At 34.5% G+C, this 9586-nt stretch overlaps 1 long non-coding RNA gene across 1 annotated transcript; it reads right to left on the bottom strand.

The window, feature by feature from the left end:
* Positions 1-268: 268 nt before the first annotated feature.
* LOC120294113 lies at positions 269-778 on the bottom strand. Its single transcript, XR_005551594.1, has 2 exons — positions 555-778; positions 269-435 (listed from the first exon to the last, which is right to left on the bottom strand). It is a non-coding gene; the product is annotated as an uncharacterized LOC120294113 (long non-coding RNA).
* Positions 779-9586: the final 8808 nt, after the last annotated feature.

Raw genomic sequence — 9586 nt, 5'->3', positions numbered from 1 at the left:
TAATAAACATATTTACAAAATGAATAGTTCATCTCCTTTGGGAGCCTCCTTCCTTTTCCTTTAATTTATTTTTGTTAAATATCATTTTCTTTCCTACCGAAAGAACCTCCTATTTCTTGTATGTCACGCCCCGAACTCCAAGCACGTGCGCATCCCTCAGCGGTCGATTTAAAATTTGCAACATTCCCAAAATGTGTCGCCGACCCATTTATTTTATGCACATGCAGAAGCGAACTCATAAACCTCAAACAACAATTAAACATAGGGATAGTCTAAAAACATGCCAATGCTTTTATTTCACAAACTGCACTTTATAAACATATCAGGTTGGCCCTATTAGTCTATATACAGAAGGTTTAACTCAAAAAAAAATTACTGGGCCACCTACACTCCAGACCCTTTCTCCTCGGGCTTCGGACTCTCCATCCTAGAGACCTAAAAATTTTAAACCATGATGGGGTGAGAATAAATCTCAATGAGTCAATACCCTAAACCTCGATTAGGATGAGAATTCACTCAAAGGCGTCTTAAACATGCGTCACACACAAACTTACCTTGCCTCAAACCATGTCCATTCTCACAAGTATTTTCTTCTGAGGGTTTCCTCTCTCGTAGCACCTGAACAAGAAAAGCTCGTTCACTTTACCACCACTGAAGTTCGTTTATATTAAGCTTCGGACCTCTCTTCCTAGAACTTTCCCCACTGTTTTTCACATAAGAAAAGCAAACCAATTCGAGTCTTCGTCAACTCTAAAATGGCGTAACCAGTACGCGTGGCTTTTTGACCCCCGGTGGACTCTGCTTCTTGTATAGTCGACTTTCACGAACGCCCAATATGTAAGTCGTTCTCAAAGGAAATAAAATATTGAGGAAATTACAGTACTAGTCCTTGTTTTCTCCATGATTTCATTTTCGGTCCCCAGCTATGCTTTTATATATATATATATATATATATATATAATATTGGCACAGACAAATCGAGATTACGATTTTATTTTACTTCCTTAAGTCTAGTATCTTTTTCAAATTAAGTGATATTTTTTACATAGTTTTTTATTAGATTTCTTTTACTTGAAAAGGAAATTCTCCCCTTTATTAGTTAATTTGTTTCCTAGATTTGTTTGGAGAGACTTTCTTTTGTCTTTTTTTTGGTAGTGCTCTAATCTTGATTTTCTTTAAACTTAAGCATTTGAAACTTACACATGAAAACGTTGACATGTGGAAGATTTCTCCATTGAAAGAACGAAGCAATGCCCATTATCAAAATTGAAATGCATAAAACAGAAATAGATCCACCAAGAGCGCGCATGAATCATTCTATTTTTTTTTTTCTATTTTTCTGTTTTCGAGAGAACAACTTTGGAATAGAAATCTGTCTAGTAAGATAATTTCATTTTTCTACTTTTGGAATAATTTTTAGTCTATAAATAAGTTTCTAATAAAAATGAAAAGTAAAAATTTTCTACTTTTCTATTTTTAGAACAAAAATTAGGAATAAAATCTCTTCTCATCGCTTAAGTCTTCCCCACCGTGGGGGGACCCACTGACCCCTTCTAGGAGGGAGAGGGTTCGACTCTCCGCGGAGACGCAGCGTCTTACCCGTTCCACGGGGTGGTGGGTCTCCGTGGGCCCTAGGGTTTACCCCGTCACCGGAACTGCAGGAGGCCGTCCAGTGTTGGTACGGTGCGCGGGTTCCGGGTCATCAAAAAAAAAAAAATCTCTTCTCATCGCTCATCCTCGCTACTAGCTGGTCGCCCACCCGTCGCTTGCCACCTCCTGCCGCCTATTGGCTGTCGTCCCTCACTGGCCGCCTCCTACTGCCCACTATTGTCGACCACCTAGAAAGAAGAAATTTTGTGTCGTTACCAAACGAATTTTTATTTCAAGTATAAAATTTTTATATTATCATCAAACATGTAAAAAAGTCTATTTCTAGCTAAAAATTGATTTCCAGAATAGAAATCGCACACAACATGAGTCCATAAGCAAGCAACAAAAAGAAGAAGAAGAAGAAGGGATCACGACGTGAATCAGGTACTCACAGAGGTAGATTTTCCAAAAGAGTCACTTACATTAAAAAAAAAAAAAAAAAAAGATCATTAAAAAATTTAATGAAAAATTAAATGAATAAAAATTAAGAAAAATAAAAGAAAAAGGGCATTGGCAGGCAAAAGTAGCCTGGCATGTTAAAAGCACGACAACAGAGAGAAGAAAAAGGTGGGCACGCGTGAGAAAGGACATACCGGCAAAAGCAGTGGAAATGGTGAGCGCTTGCTTGGCAAATTCCGATGGACGTGCCAGGGCCATTCTGGCATATTCATTCAGCGATAAAAAAGACGGATCCCCGGATTATTATTATTATTATTATTATTATTATTATTATTTTGGGGGAGGGAGATAGGAAGGAGGGAGGGAAGAGTCGGTCATCCCGCTGCAAGTCTTGCTTTGGTCATGGGGTTGGGTTTGCTTTGTTTCGTTTTCATTTTCGTACATCGTTTTTGTTTTTGGTTTATTTCCTTTTTTGCCCTTTTCTGGAGGACAGACGAATTAATTTATTTATTTTCAAATTAATCTTCTTTTCGGACAACTTTTTTTTTTTCCGTCATGGGAAGACTTATCTTTTTCTCTTCACTGCAGGGGCGCGTTTGGACCAGGGGTCTGAGAGAGGGTAGCTATCTTTGGATAGCATTTCTTATTTTTACCAATTTTCAATCATTATCGACACATGGTAAACTTATTAAAGGGCTAATTAAAAGAAAAAAAAAACGCAAAGTTTACCTTTGATTGACAATTTTGGCCTGAATCTTTTTTATGTCAATAAAAATCAAACTTTTATTTAGTCTCAAATCTAGCCCTGTTAATTGAAGCTTGAGATCTTATAGACTGTGACAAGTGCTTTGGTAGGGCATGACTTTAGATTCTCCCTTACTATACTTCTTAACAAAATCAATTTATGTATTAAATGAGATCGATTGATTGATGTCCATTTGAAGTAAATTTCCAAGTTTCAAGTGGAGGGCTTGGGCTTGCTCTAGAAAATAAGGTTTTGTTTATGAATTTGGTAGATCTTGTCTAGGGTGTCTCTTGATGGGTGGTGGCCGACGTTCACAACTTCATAATATGACAAAGCAATGGAGGCTAGCTAGAGAGATTCAATTCAGAGGTCTGTTTGTCTTGCCGGTGAAATGAACGAGACTACAAATAGTTTCACCATTATTTTTCAAGTTGTGGCTAAAAAAAAAAAAACAATGGATAGTGATTTAGATTCGAGTAGCAAGCAATATGGATTTATTGCTGAGGTGAAATAATCACATTGGACAATTAAGATTTCAAGTCAACAAGACTAGATTTGAGATTTAAGTAAAAATTAATTTTTATAGACAAAAAAAAAGTTCTTCCCATAATTGTCTTTTTTTTTTTTTTTTTTTTTCCTGTGAGCAAATTTGTCATTCTCAAGGTAACTTAGTACTTCGTTTTCTAGTTAATGCATTTTTTATGTCATATCTCAAATCTAATGTTTTCATACATATTCTACATAGGGATCGCAAGACGTGCAAATTTGCACAGTTAGGCATTGATAATTGAATATTTTTATAACTATAATTGCCATTTCAGAATAGAATTTTCCTTGAATTAGTGTAAATGCATATTTAGTACATTAAGATCACATTTTTTTTTGTAACCTTAATCTCTATCTTGCATGGATCATATGCAATGAAAAGTATAAAAATAAAGTAATTACAACTTGCATGATAGTAATTTAGATTTTATCTTCATTTAAATAAATCACAAAAATAATATGTTTAAGGGTTTATTTGGGGAAATTTAGATTTGTTTACATTATATTTGTATTATTCTCCAAGGATTGTGTTCCATTTAGATTACATTACGCTAAATTTTCGTAATTACAAGAACGATTTTTAGGAAAGCAACTTATTTTGACAAGTGGCGTTCGGATATTTATATATATCCTTGACACATTAGTACATCTCAAAAGTCTTGCACAAACTTCCCATTCACTACTCACAGGGTCTCATCTTGAAGTTCGATATCGAGGCCTTATGTTATTTTATCAAATGCGGCTCGGGTTTTATTTTACTCCTACTTTATTTATTTTAACTGCTTTGATTATTGATTTTTTATTTGCCCAAGGCTTTCCCCTCGTGAGAGCACCTAATCAATGAAAGGCTCGTTCACTATGCGTTTGCATAAAAGGTAGATTGGCTAGCCACTACTAAATTTCGTTTGTATCATTCTGGAGAGCTCTATTTCTAGACGCAAATTTTAATTTAGAGTAAATATGATACGGATATATGAATTTGAGAATTTTTATGACATTTACTTTTATTTTTTGACACAACACAAAGAAATTGAGATTGCAATTTTATTTTATTTCCTTTAACTCTAGGGCTTCTCATATCCTACTTTTAAAAGGTGATTTTTTTTTTTTTTTTTGTAAAATAAATTTATGAGTAGATTTCCACTTGAACAGTAAATTCCTGATTTTTTAGCTAATTCGTTTCCTAGATAATTCGGAGTGACTTTTTTTTTTATATATTTTTTTGCGGTACTCGCACTTTGGCTTTCTTTAGTATTAAGCAATCAAAACTTTCTTATAAAAATGTTGACATGTACATTCACCTAATTTTTTTTCATAATTCTCTAAAATTTAAATTACAATATTACTAAATTTGATGGGAAAGCAAAAAAGTTGTTCTTACTTTTTATAAGCCCAAACAAACAGACCGTGATCTCTAGGTTGTTTTATGGATTTGACTCTTTGAATTCAAATGTGAAAACTAAGTTTTTCCTTCCCCCTTTGCGCTTAGTGATTGGTTTTGGGCCTTCTACTAAGCATTCCGAGTGTTGCAACTACAGTTACAATTACAACATAAAAAAATAAAAAAAAAAAAAAACTCTGTCTTCGTAATAACCCCTAGAAATTGACTAACATTTGCAATTCCAGTACAAGTTAGACCTTCAATTTTCTAAAAAGAAGCATGAAAATGCCTATTGTCAACCTTGGAATGCGCAAAAAAACAGAAACAGATCCACAAATTGCACTCTAGATAAAAACCCTGTCTTCGTAATAACCCCTAGAAATTGACTAACATTTACAATTCCAGTACAACTTAGACCTTCAATTTTCTAAAAAAGAAGCATGAAAATGCCCATTGTCAGCCTTGAAATGCGCAAAATAGAAACAGATCCACAAATTGCGCACTAGATAAGTCCACCCACAAGCAATAAACAAAGAAAAAAGAAGGAATTGCGGAGCGAATTGAGTACTCATGCAGGAAAGAGAAAAATCTCCACTAGTCCGGTCCGATTCTACTTTGGATCACCAATTCTTAGGTAGAACCGTAAGTTTAGCACAATACATTGGGAACCGTACTAACTATTATCAATTCAAGGGATTGAAGCAGGATTGATGTTCATCCCTAATTTTAATTGTACTCATTTGATAATGGAGCAGGTAACTCGTCTTTTTATTACAAAAGTCAAAAGATTCCACCAGGACTTACGCTTAGCCTGCCAATCTCTCTCTCTCTCTGGCTTGAATGTCGGATTAACAAGCTTTCCTTTTTTCTGTTTTTGCTTTTGTATTAGCATTAAAAGTTTATATTTGTAGATATCTCAACAATTAAATTAATGGATACTTTGCTTTTCAAATAATCGCCATATTCTCCATTTAGGAAAACTTAAAGTAAGCTCTTGTAGTAGAACTTAATATCAAATCTAAGAGGCGGCATTGATCTTTTTTTTTATTAGCAAAAGCAAAATTTCATAGTCAGCTCAATAAAAATATTACGTAGGCCTGCCGTGGGGTAAGTGCGTGAAATGTTTGCGAGTGTGTAAAAACTCTTTTTGATTATGTTGACTAAAAGACCCCATAACTCTTTTTTAAAAATGTATCTGTAAATTGAGATTGACATCATTTAAAAGTTATAATTGTCAGAAAGAGAGGCATGTGACCTTAGTATATAAAGTGTTCCTAAATTATACACCCGTAAACTACCTCACATGCCCCGTGACATTATTTTTAGTTTCCCAAAGATGCCCCTCCCGTCGTCCAATGCACACAGGCTGTACATTATTTTGATCATGTTGACTTCAAAGACCTCGAGACTCTTTTTTGAAAAATGTATCTACAAATTGAGATCGAAATCCAAGGCAAGGAAGAAGTCGTTTAAATGATAACTTATTATAAATAGGGAGAGCAATTCCAAGTTCCAGGATTAGGATCAATTCCAAGATTTATCTAGATTTTACATATATTATCAATTGAATGATTGAAGTAAATTATCACATTTAATAATCACCAATTATTTTTACAATTTACTAATTATAATTTATATTTAAAGACACGAAAAAACATGAAGTATTAACAAAGCAAAAGTTTCAGTTATGAAATTGAAACTCAGATTAATGGTTTCAGATTATACACTCATTATCAAACGCTAAAAAAGATCGCAAGATCACGTGAAGATATAAACCGAGAAAAACACAAAAACTTATTCTAAATTCTAAGTTATATGTTCCACTAACTTAGAATTTGGAACTTATTTGTTGAAAGCATGATATCTTGAAACCTAAAACTGGATAGATTCCCACTAATCCTATTCTCAAATTTTAGGTTATCTCATGAAATCACGCTTACACCTGATTCGAGGACGGGGCCATCTTGGCATAGCATTTCTTTTTCCTTCTGGAATAGTAATTCTCTCGTGAAGGGAATCTAGGAATGACTTTGATTTACAACTAAATGCTACAATATGGCATGCTATACGTCGGCACCTAGAATTCTTTAAAGTGTCACTTGCATTAAAAAAAGAAAGAAATCATAAGAGATAATAAATAAATAAATAAGTAAAATTATTAAAAATAAAAAATAAAAAGTTTAAAAAAGGGTAATCGGCAGACGAAGACAACCTAGCATGGGACGCATAAAAAGCACAACAAGAGAGAAGAAAGAGTGGGCACGCGCGAGAAAAGACAAACCGGCAAAAGCAGCGGAAACAGGGGAAATGGCAGAACGCTATTAGGAGTGCGCAAAAAATGGCAATGATATTCGCGCTCCCATGTGATATCTGGTTTCCTGTATTCATGTTTAATTAAATTAAATTAGTACTTGGTTTTTCTAGTCATTGCATTTTGTTTGTTTATCATTCTCAAATCTAATGTATCCATAAAGATGACATGCATATTCGCACTAGGCATTGATAATAGAATATTTGCATAATTATAATTTGCATAAACTTTCCATTTTCCACTCACAGGCTCCTGTCTTGGAGTTTAATAACGGGGTCATATTTTATTTTATTAGGGTTTTTCTTTTACTCGAATAAAGCTGCTTTGATTATTGAATGTTTATTTTAATTACTTAAGTATCATGCATAATCACTTTTCACATGTAAGACAATTTAGGGTAATGAAGTCGATGAAGACTGCATGCAAAAGTTTTCATAACAAGAAAATGTACCAATGAGGCATTAGATTAATGTTGTATAACCAAGTCCTTGTGCCTAAACCTTTGGTTTGTAGAAATAAAAGGATGTCACCCATTTTATTTGGTCTTTAATCAGCATATGATAGATTAGTGATGAATCTTAAAACTTAATTTGAAATTCGATAATTAAATGAGTCAACCAACATTGAACGATCGGTAGGGGAAGCCCTACTCAAAGTCTAACATTGTACACTTCGAAGGCAATAGCAATTAGTTTGATACAAAAGCGTGTAAGCCAATCCTGCTGTAAGTGTGCCCTCTTTCCTTTTTAAGTCCTACTATGGACACCGAAAAATGAGTCCCACCAATGGGTCCCACGAAAACAACGACCGTGATTTTATCGGTCCCATGCATCCGGGCCCAGGCAAGAATTTCTTCGCATTGAACTTATTCAGGATAGTCATTATTCTTTAAAATTAAGAGTTTGATGCCTTATTCCCGATAATAACTGCCACATCTAGTCATGCGATTTGTCCTGATTATGCTAATATTTAAATCTTTTTTTTTTCTCACCAAAAGCTGGCGGGAAAGGAACTTCGGTCGTGCAGCTAAAATGCAGAGGCAAAGCAACCGAGAGAGTTTGGTGGGCCAAACCCAACTATCACATTGGTACTTTAGTCGTGTAATCATAAACTTTTTTCATGGTCAATTTAATCTTAACTATTTTACAATTATGCCAATTCGTTCCATGCCAAATAAAAAATTTATAACTGAATTGACATAATTATAATAAATTTATGAATTTTTTTATTCCCTCTAAATTGAGATCAAATTCTAGGATAGGGAAGAACTCATTTAAAAGTTATAATTGTTAGAAAGAGAGGCGATGGACCTTAGTATATAAAGTATTCCTAAACTATACACACGTAGACTCCCTCACATGTGGCGTGACATTATTTTTATTTTTCCAAAGATGCCCCTTCCGTCGTCCAATGCACACAGGCTGTACAGTACTTTGATTATGCTGACTTCAAAGGCTCTGAGACTCTGTTTTGAAAAATGCATCACCAAATTGAGATCGAAATCTAGGGCAAGGAAGAAGTTATCTAAACGATGACTTATTCTAAGAGAGGGTGGCTATCTTTGCATAGCATTTCTCATTCTTTCTGGATAGTAATTCTCTTGTGAAGGGAATCTAGGAATGACTTTGATTTACCTCAAAACAAAATGCTGACAATATGGCGTGCTATATGTGAGCACCAGGATTTGTCTAAAGTGTCATTTACATGAAAAAATCATTATAAGATATAATAAATAAATGAATAAATAAATAAATAAAATTATTGAAAATAAAAAGTTTAAACTTTTTTTAGAAAGGGGAATTGGCAGACAAAAACAACCTAGCATGGGACGCATAAAAAGCACAACAAGAGAGAAGAAAGAGTGGGCACGCGCGAGAAAAGACAAACCGGCAAAAGCAGCGGAAACAGGGGAAATGGCAGAACGCTGGTGCAGCGTGCAGTGCGTAAAAAATGGCAGCGATACTTTTCCCCCATGTGGTTTAATTAAATTAAACTCGGTTTCTCGTGTTGTTTTTAGCGGTAGTGTGCAATGAACAAACTGATCCGAAAGGTCGCGGGAAGTGAAATTGGAAACTTGCTACGACCATGAACTCCTAGCAGCATGAAGAACATGTCAAACAATAGCAATTTTCTACGTTGGTCGCATTGATCATGTTGTCCGCATGACTACATTTCATTTTATTTAGCACTTAAGTATTAGATATATTCACGTTCGGTTGGCTTGCTACATCTCATAAGTTCTTATCACAAACTTTAACTGTCACACAAAATATCTTGCCTATTTCCTGACATGAAATAGTACATCTTTTTGTGTGTATTAATAAGTGATGCATGAGCATCATCAAAAAAGTTTGTGCATGAACGACTTTCTTTGTGCAATCAATCACTCAAGGTAGCTTTTGATCATGCTGGGTTAATACCATTTTGGCAATATCCACATTAGCCAACTGCGTAACAGGGAAAGTGCATTAAATTATGCACAATGCATGACCAAAAAACTAATTTTTATTTTGTTCACATCTGAATTTTTGCAGGTAAAACGGACATGAATTTT

Source organism: Eucalyptus grandis, chromosome 5 (assembly GCF_016545825.1).
Source record: "Eucalyptus grandis isolate ANBG69807.140 chromosome 5, ASM1654582v1, whole genome shotgun sequence".
NCBI lineage: Eukaryota > Viridiplantae > Streptophyta > Magnoliopsida > Myrtales > Myrtaceae > Eucalyptus > Eucalyptus grandis.
Note: the sequence above shows the minus strand (reverse complement) of the source record. Positions and strands in the feature narration are given on the sequence as shown.